We start from the raw sequence: 7,369 nt of genomic DNA, 5'->3' as shown, positions 1-7,369 counted from the left end.
ATAATGAGCGAAGTTAATAGGTCTGTCTATCCATTAGCGTTTGTTTCTTTCATGGCATGTGTAAGCGCTCTTTTTGTGTCTGCTAATGTCTTTGTTTGGTCTGGACTTCCCTCACCTCCTCTACAGAAGGTCATTGGGAAACAGCAGCCCATCCTTTTTATGGACAACTGTTTGTGTGGTGAATGGAGCAATTTAGCGTAATTGCTGATGGGTATTAAGTGGAGGTCTTTGTCCTGGCAGTGCAGGGCACTGCTATCATTAATGTAAACGGTCATTATCATATGCTGTAAGCTCTTCACCTGCTTTACTGTTGCCCTTTGCCATACTGGGACCTCTGCCTCATAAAATGTAATACCATTTTTTAAGGATTGCTCAGTTCATACCACTCACAGCCATGTATTAATTTGAACAACACAAATAGCATGACCCTGCTAAGAGGGGTATACTGTCACATGTTGCTCCGGAGATCAGCATTCTCTGAATAGATCCATCCATCCATCTATCCATTTTGTATATGTATTTAAACCATACTGTATTAATTGGTAGTGAAGTGATTGAGTAGTTATAAGGAATTGGTCATCAAGCTGTTTCTAAGGCTTCCACAGAAGATTGTGCTGTAAAAATGACCAGCAATATCCATCTGTGTCTTCTTGGTGAGTGTCAGTCATCTTAATATCGGTCCATGAATGCTACTGACCTTAGACAAGTTCAAATGTTACAGAACTGTGGAGTCTTTGGTAATTATCCCTGATGTTTTATTGTATTGATGGCACAGCCATTCCCAGCCACGTGAAATTACATTTTTTTGGGCAATTCATGGAACACTTGACACATATTTTTTTTTCATGAAAATTGTAGATAATTTAGAATACTTAACCATGTGAATCCATGTAATGCTATACAGTTCATTTTACAAGCAATCATTTTAGATATGGAGTGAAATTGGATATAAAAGTTGTGCCACTTTACTTTTTACTTTTTAAGAAGTCAGCTCTCAACTGAAATAAAAGGATCTATAACTCAGGGCCAGCATAGAAATGACTTGAGAAAAAAAAGAGAAAATGAGATGAGAAAAAAATGTTTTTTAAAGGTAAGCTGTGCAACATCAAAAGGTAAATTGAGTCAGTGGGGTATATGGTAACAATTTTGTTGCAAGTAAAACTATGACATGCTTCTACTTGTAATTTGTAAGCCACTTTGGATAAAAGTCTATGCTTAATGTAGGTAATTAATATAAATAAGAAAAATATGTACTAAATGCACTATTCAATTTCCAAGTCTTATTTTGCTGAACATTATTCATATTTTCATAAAATAGCCTGAAAAGATTTGATATTCTAAAATCTAATATTTGAAACCATTTCCACAATTTTATGATATTTAACATTTCCTGCATTTGGATACAAAGCTCACTAATTGAGACACTTACCCTGGAGTACCTGGCATGCTTTACCCCACAGATACAGATTTAAACAAAAATGCTTCATTGAATAATTCATGTCTAATCTTTGGCCAAAAGAAAGGACAATGTTTTATATCTTGGCAATTCACCAATATACACTACTGTCGATAGCTCAAATGTCGACTTTTTAAAATGTTTTTGAAAGAAGTCTCTTATGAGACACTTATGCATTTATTTGATAAAAAATACAGTGAAAACAGAAAGGTTCTTAAACATTATTTTAATTTAAAATAACTCTTTTCTATTTGAATATATTGAATATGTAATTTATTCCTGTGATCAAAGCTGAATTTTCAGCATCCAGTCTTTAGAAATCATTCTAATATTATGATTTGGTTAAAAAAACATTGCTTATTATTATCAATCTTGAAGACTGTTGTGCTGATTCGCTATAGTTCACCTTCCCATTCAGCCTTAAAGGTTAATAGTAAACTAACTTAGTTTGCTGTCCTTGGAGGAGCCTCGAACCCGAGGCCTGGCTTGAGCTCCGAGTTATTCCTTGCTGAATAACATAAGTATTGATTTTTTATTTATTTTTAATGGTGAATATTATTAGATTTGGATACAGTTTTGATAAATTTCACCTGACATGTAGAAAATGTACAGCTTTTGTCATTATTCTCATGTGCATCAGCTGTGTATGATAGGCCATTTCTAATAATCAGACAATGCAGTTTGTTACAGCATAGTCAACATTTGAAGCAGATCAAAAAAGTGAATCAAAGTTGTCCTAAGACAAGAACGGGTATTGTTCAAAATTCATGTACAACTTTGATGAAAGGTTTTGATCCACTTCAAATGTTGACTACTGTAGATTAACAGGGTGACGCATTTTACCACGCTCTATTTGTTTGTTATCTGCATGGGTATTTGATAACGTGAGAGACAAAGTCAACAACTTTTAACTCTGTTACATCCTTTACACTGACATTCATGATGTTATTTCGAAATCTGTGCCACACCAGAGGGCATCTTTGCACTGTCTACGTTATGAATAATGTGTGAGTTTGTTTAACGTGAGTTATTATCGACTGCAATGCAACAGTGGAAAAACATTTTTTAGAAACAACATTCTGCAGCAGCCTATTTGCCTGTCATCATTACCCTTGCTGAAACACCCATGTATTTTTCATTGTGTGGACCTCAGATTAAGAAACGTGTTCGGTTCGGATATTGATGTCAAGATGAGCCGTTATTTAGTGGTCAATTCCCTGTAAGGCTTTTTATTATTTGTGCCTTGTCAACAGAGCAGCCAGTAAGGTCAGAAAATGAGTAATGTCTGTGATGGCATCGATCTATCTGGAGAATGGACAAGAATCATACACACACCCCCCATAATAAGAGCAGTGAAACAGTACTTTCATCTTCAGATTCATCTATCATATTCAGCTAATGCCTGTTATAGACCTGACCCGCTACTTGGTTGCCATTGATCAATGTTGTGAATTTCCTTGGGGGGTAAAGCGAAGGTTTCGGCAATGACTGATGCAGTTTAACAGATTTCGATTCTTTATGGTTGCAGTGAAGATGATACAGTTGGTGAACTAGACAAATGTCTGTTTCATTTTCCCTGCTGGAGTTTTTGGAGCTGCTCAACCTCCCCGAGGTTATAGCTACTCACCATCGATTGGATGGAAACGGATCTGAAGTTAGCAGAGCTTTGTGAGTTGAACTATTTAGTTCACACCTTTGTGAGGTGTATGGGTACACACACACGTTGTTTCCTCTAATGATGTCCCTGTAGGCATGTGAATGTTTGCTTGTATGCAGTGAGATCATAAAAATATATGCTGATGCCCAGGACTGTGTGTCTGAGTTTTTATGATATTGTGCTCTCTTGAAATCAGATCTCACATCCTCGTCCACACTGCCATCGAGGCGTGAGTGATATGTACATATATTTTTATCTGACCTTTAAGTCTATTATAAGCAAATTGTATTCCATCCCTCAAAAGGAACAATGTGTGCTGATGTAGTTTGATGCATCTCATAGTATTACCAATAGCTTAATGTAATGTTTTCATTCTAGAGACCAAGGCAAACGTCAAGTTTGTGTAAATGCAAGTTTCAAAGTACTTTCAAGTAAAAGTATACACTCACCTAAAGGATTATTAGGAACACCATACTAATACTGTGTTCGACCCCCTGATGCTCTATTGGGTTGAGATCTGGTGACTGTGGGGGCCATTTTAGTACAGTGAACTCATTGTCATGTTCAAGAAACCAGTTTGAAATGATTCGAGCTTTGTGACATGGTGCATTATCCTGCTGGAAGTAGCCATCAGAGGATGGGTACATGGTGCTCATAAAGGGATGGACATGGTCAGAAACAATGCTCAGGTAGGCCGTGGCATTTAAACGATGCCCAATTGGCACTAAGGGGCCTAAAGTGTGCCAAGAAAACATCCCCCACACCATTACACCACCACCACCAGCCTGCACAGTGGTAACAAGGCATGATGGATTCATGTTCTCATTCTGTTTACACCAAATTCTGACTCTACCATCTGAATGTCTCAACAGAAATCGAGACTCATCAGACAAGGCAACATTTTTCCAGTCTTCAACTGTCCAATTTTGGTGAGCTCGTGCAAATTGTAGCCTCTTTTTCCTATTTGTAGTGGAGATGAGTGGTACCCGGTGGGGTCTTCTGCTGTTGTAGCCCATCCGCCTCAAGGTTGTGCATGTTGTGGCTTCACAAATGCTTTGCTGCATACCCTCGGTTGTAACGAGTGGTTATTTCAGTCAAAGTTGCTCTTCCATCAGCTTGAATCAGTCGGCCCATTCTCCTCTGACCTCTAGCATCAACAAGGCATTTTCGCCCACAGGACTGCCGCATACTGGATGTTTTTCCCTTTTCACACCATTCTTTGTAAACCCTAGAAATGGTTGTGCGTGAAAATCCCAGTAACTGAGCAGATTGTGAAATACTCAGACCGGCCCGTCTGGCACCAACAACCATGCCACGCTCAAAATTGCTTAAATCACCTTTCTTTCCCATTCTGACATTCAGTTTGGAGTTCAGGAGATTGTCTTGACCAGGACCACACTCCTAAATGCATTGAAGCAACTGCCATGTGATTGGTTGATTAGATAATTGCATTAATGAGAAACTGAACAGGTGTTCCTAATAATCCTTTAGGTGAGTGTATTACGATTTCCAGAAAAATTTGTTTCTTGAACACCAAATCAGCATATAATAATGATTATCATGTGACACTGAAGACTGGAGCAATGATGCTGAAAAATTCAGCTTTGCCATCACGGGAATAAATTACATTTGAAAATATAGAAAAATTGAAAAGTTATTTGGGGTACTGTATTTTTGATCAAACAAATGCAGCCTTAGTGAGCACAAGATACTTAAAAAGAAATAAAAAATCAAAGCCCAAACGTTTGAATGGTAGGTGCTTTTTCAGAATGTTTTTCTATTTCAATTTTTCTATGCTGTATTGATATAGCAAAGAGTAAACTTGAAATCCGTCATACAAATGTAGGTGGAACCTTTAAACCATGTTTGTTACAACCAGCCCTTGTTTCCTCTATTTATGTGTTTTGGTTGTGAATCTGAATCCAAATATTCCCATACAGCTTTGATAAGATACTCCTCCAGCCTCTCTCACTGAATTATCAATTCCCCCCGGCCTTAAACTGAATCAAATTTATAGGATTATTTTGTTGTTCCACACAATAATCTCTAAAATGTATAATATAAAAGTGATCCAAAAAATCTACTTTTTTGTAAAATGATAACAAAATATTGTCTTTTAAATTGATTCGTATTCTTTTCATAAATCTTTTTTTTAATGAGTTCTGTTGAAAGAAGTTGCCGCTGCGTTTACATCAAAATCACATTAGCATCGGTTGGTGTCCAAATAACAGGATTAGCATCCCCTGTTGTATGTGGGATAATTCCTCTATCACAGCAGCTCAGTGCGTTTATGACAGCAGCAGGTTTGTAGACGGACTAGAATTAAATGTCTCAACAGTCATTGGGGCTTTTGTAATTCCAAAACATAAACATACAAAACATTAGAATGCAAAAGAGAATGTAAACATTACTGATTTAATGCTGATTAAGGCCACAGTTTGTGTAAGTCACAGTGTGCGTTTATAATGTTGGAAGCATCTTTGGTGGTTGGGTGTTTGTTTACATGAGGGAACATCTGACATTTCTGACTCTGCGCAGGAGTTCACACAAGGCTTTCAAAGAAACCGCTAATTTTTTTTAAGGCTTCCAACTCGCCTTCCTATTTCCTGCCATTGCCCTTTTTCATAGCAAATGAAATATCTGCTGTAGAATGTCAGCTGGGAATGAATAGGAACCAAGTAATGATTTTGTGAATGTCTGTCTGTTTGTGTGTGTTTGGCACCTCATGGAACCCCATGAAAATCTCTTGCAACAGGAAGTGCTGAATATAATTGTTCCTGGTTGCCTTGAAATCTCACCTAACATTTTACTTTAGTGTTAATAGAAATGTGATAATTTGTGATTTTCGCAAGCTGGTGTAAATATACATGTATAGGGTTTAAGCGCTCTTTTAGGAGTGAAGACGTCAACACTGGAAGCCATGGTAGGCATGCACTCTATTTGGGGTGAGGGGTGCTGGGAGCCATTAGAGGCAGGCAGTGCACCTCTGTAGGAGTAAAAAAGCTCTAGTGTAAAATCACAAAACGGACTTCCATTCCAGATAGGGGCGCCCAGAAACTTAGTGATCAGGCAGTTAGGAATTGAGTATTGTTTTATGATTTATTTTTTTATTTTTAGTCTTTTTATGTAAATCACTTTAAATTACCATTGTGTATGACACTTGCAATTGCCTAAAATGCAGTTTATGGGGCTGTGCTTTTTATGTCTTTCCAGTGTTTCCCAGGACCTCTCCAGGTATATCCCTCCAATTAAAAATATATGAAAAACAGCTCTAGCTAGCACTTTGTCATTGTCATGCATTTCTTTATTTTGCACCTAACACTTAACGAGCACTCAGCGCTCTATGAGCCGGCTGGTAATAATTAACATCTCCTCTTTCTCGCATGCATATGGCATTGGTCTCTGATTAGCGAGTTCATGAATATGTATATGTACTCTGAGAAAAGAGGTTGAAATTGGGTCATAATGGCGTGGTATTCTTTTCCGGTGCGCTCTGACACCTTAAACCATCTTAATACCTTAACTCTTTTTAATTTAAGAACACTGTTCTAGAAGGTTTGTCGAAACTCCAGTTCACGGAATCCTACAGACTTAAAAATGGCTATAAGAATCTTAATATCACTGGACACAAGCTTTTTCCATATTTATGGGATACACCCTCTCGACTGACACATTTCTCCTCATTGGTCACTGCAATAACTGGATATACCCCATCAACCTCAACCCTGTTAATCATGATGATGTAAACATAATAAATTAATAAAATTATTTATTGGCTTATTTATGTATTTATGTATTTATGTTTTTTTTATGTTCCTTTTACATTTATGCACAAGTCTTTACTTATTTTATACTTTTTTTTGCCATGTTCCATTGTTACTCACTTCAGTTTAGCTCACATCACTCACTAACTGATTTGCACTCTTGTGAAAACTCTTGTTATAATCATTGAAGTTGTGTACCCTGTGCAATAAATCTCTTAATTGCATCTTTTTCTTGTTTGTAATATTGAGTGCAGAACTAAGTCAGTGAACACGTGTCTTGAGCGGTAATGAGTGGATTTCATTATGTGCCGATGACTAATGTAAACGCCTCTTATTTGCCATTGAGTTCTTGTGCTCAACACGACTGTAATTGGTTATAATACTCAATGCTGCAAAAAAATGTTTGCCGAAATTTGCTGGAGAGTAGAGATCTAAATAGAATTCTGTGGCCCTCCGGTGCATAGGTTTTGTGCCAGCGGGCCTTGTCTCTGT

This window comes from Rutilus rutilus (genome assembly GCF_951802725.1).
Source record: "Rutilus rutilus genome assembly, chromosome: 19".
In the NCBI taxonomy this organism is placed as follows: domain Eukaryota; kingdom Metazoa; phylum Chordata; class Actinopteri; order Cypriniformes; family Leuciscidae; genus Rutilus; species Rutilus rutilus.
The sequence above is the reverse complement of the archived record's forward strand: the minus strand, read 5'-3'. Positions refer to the sequence as shown.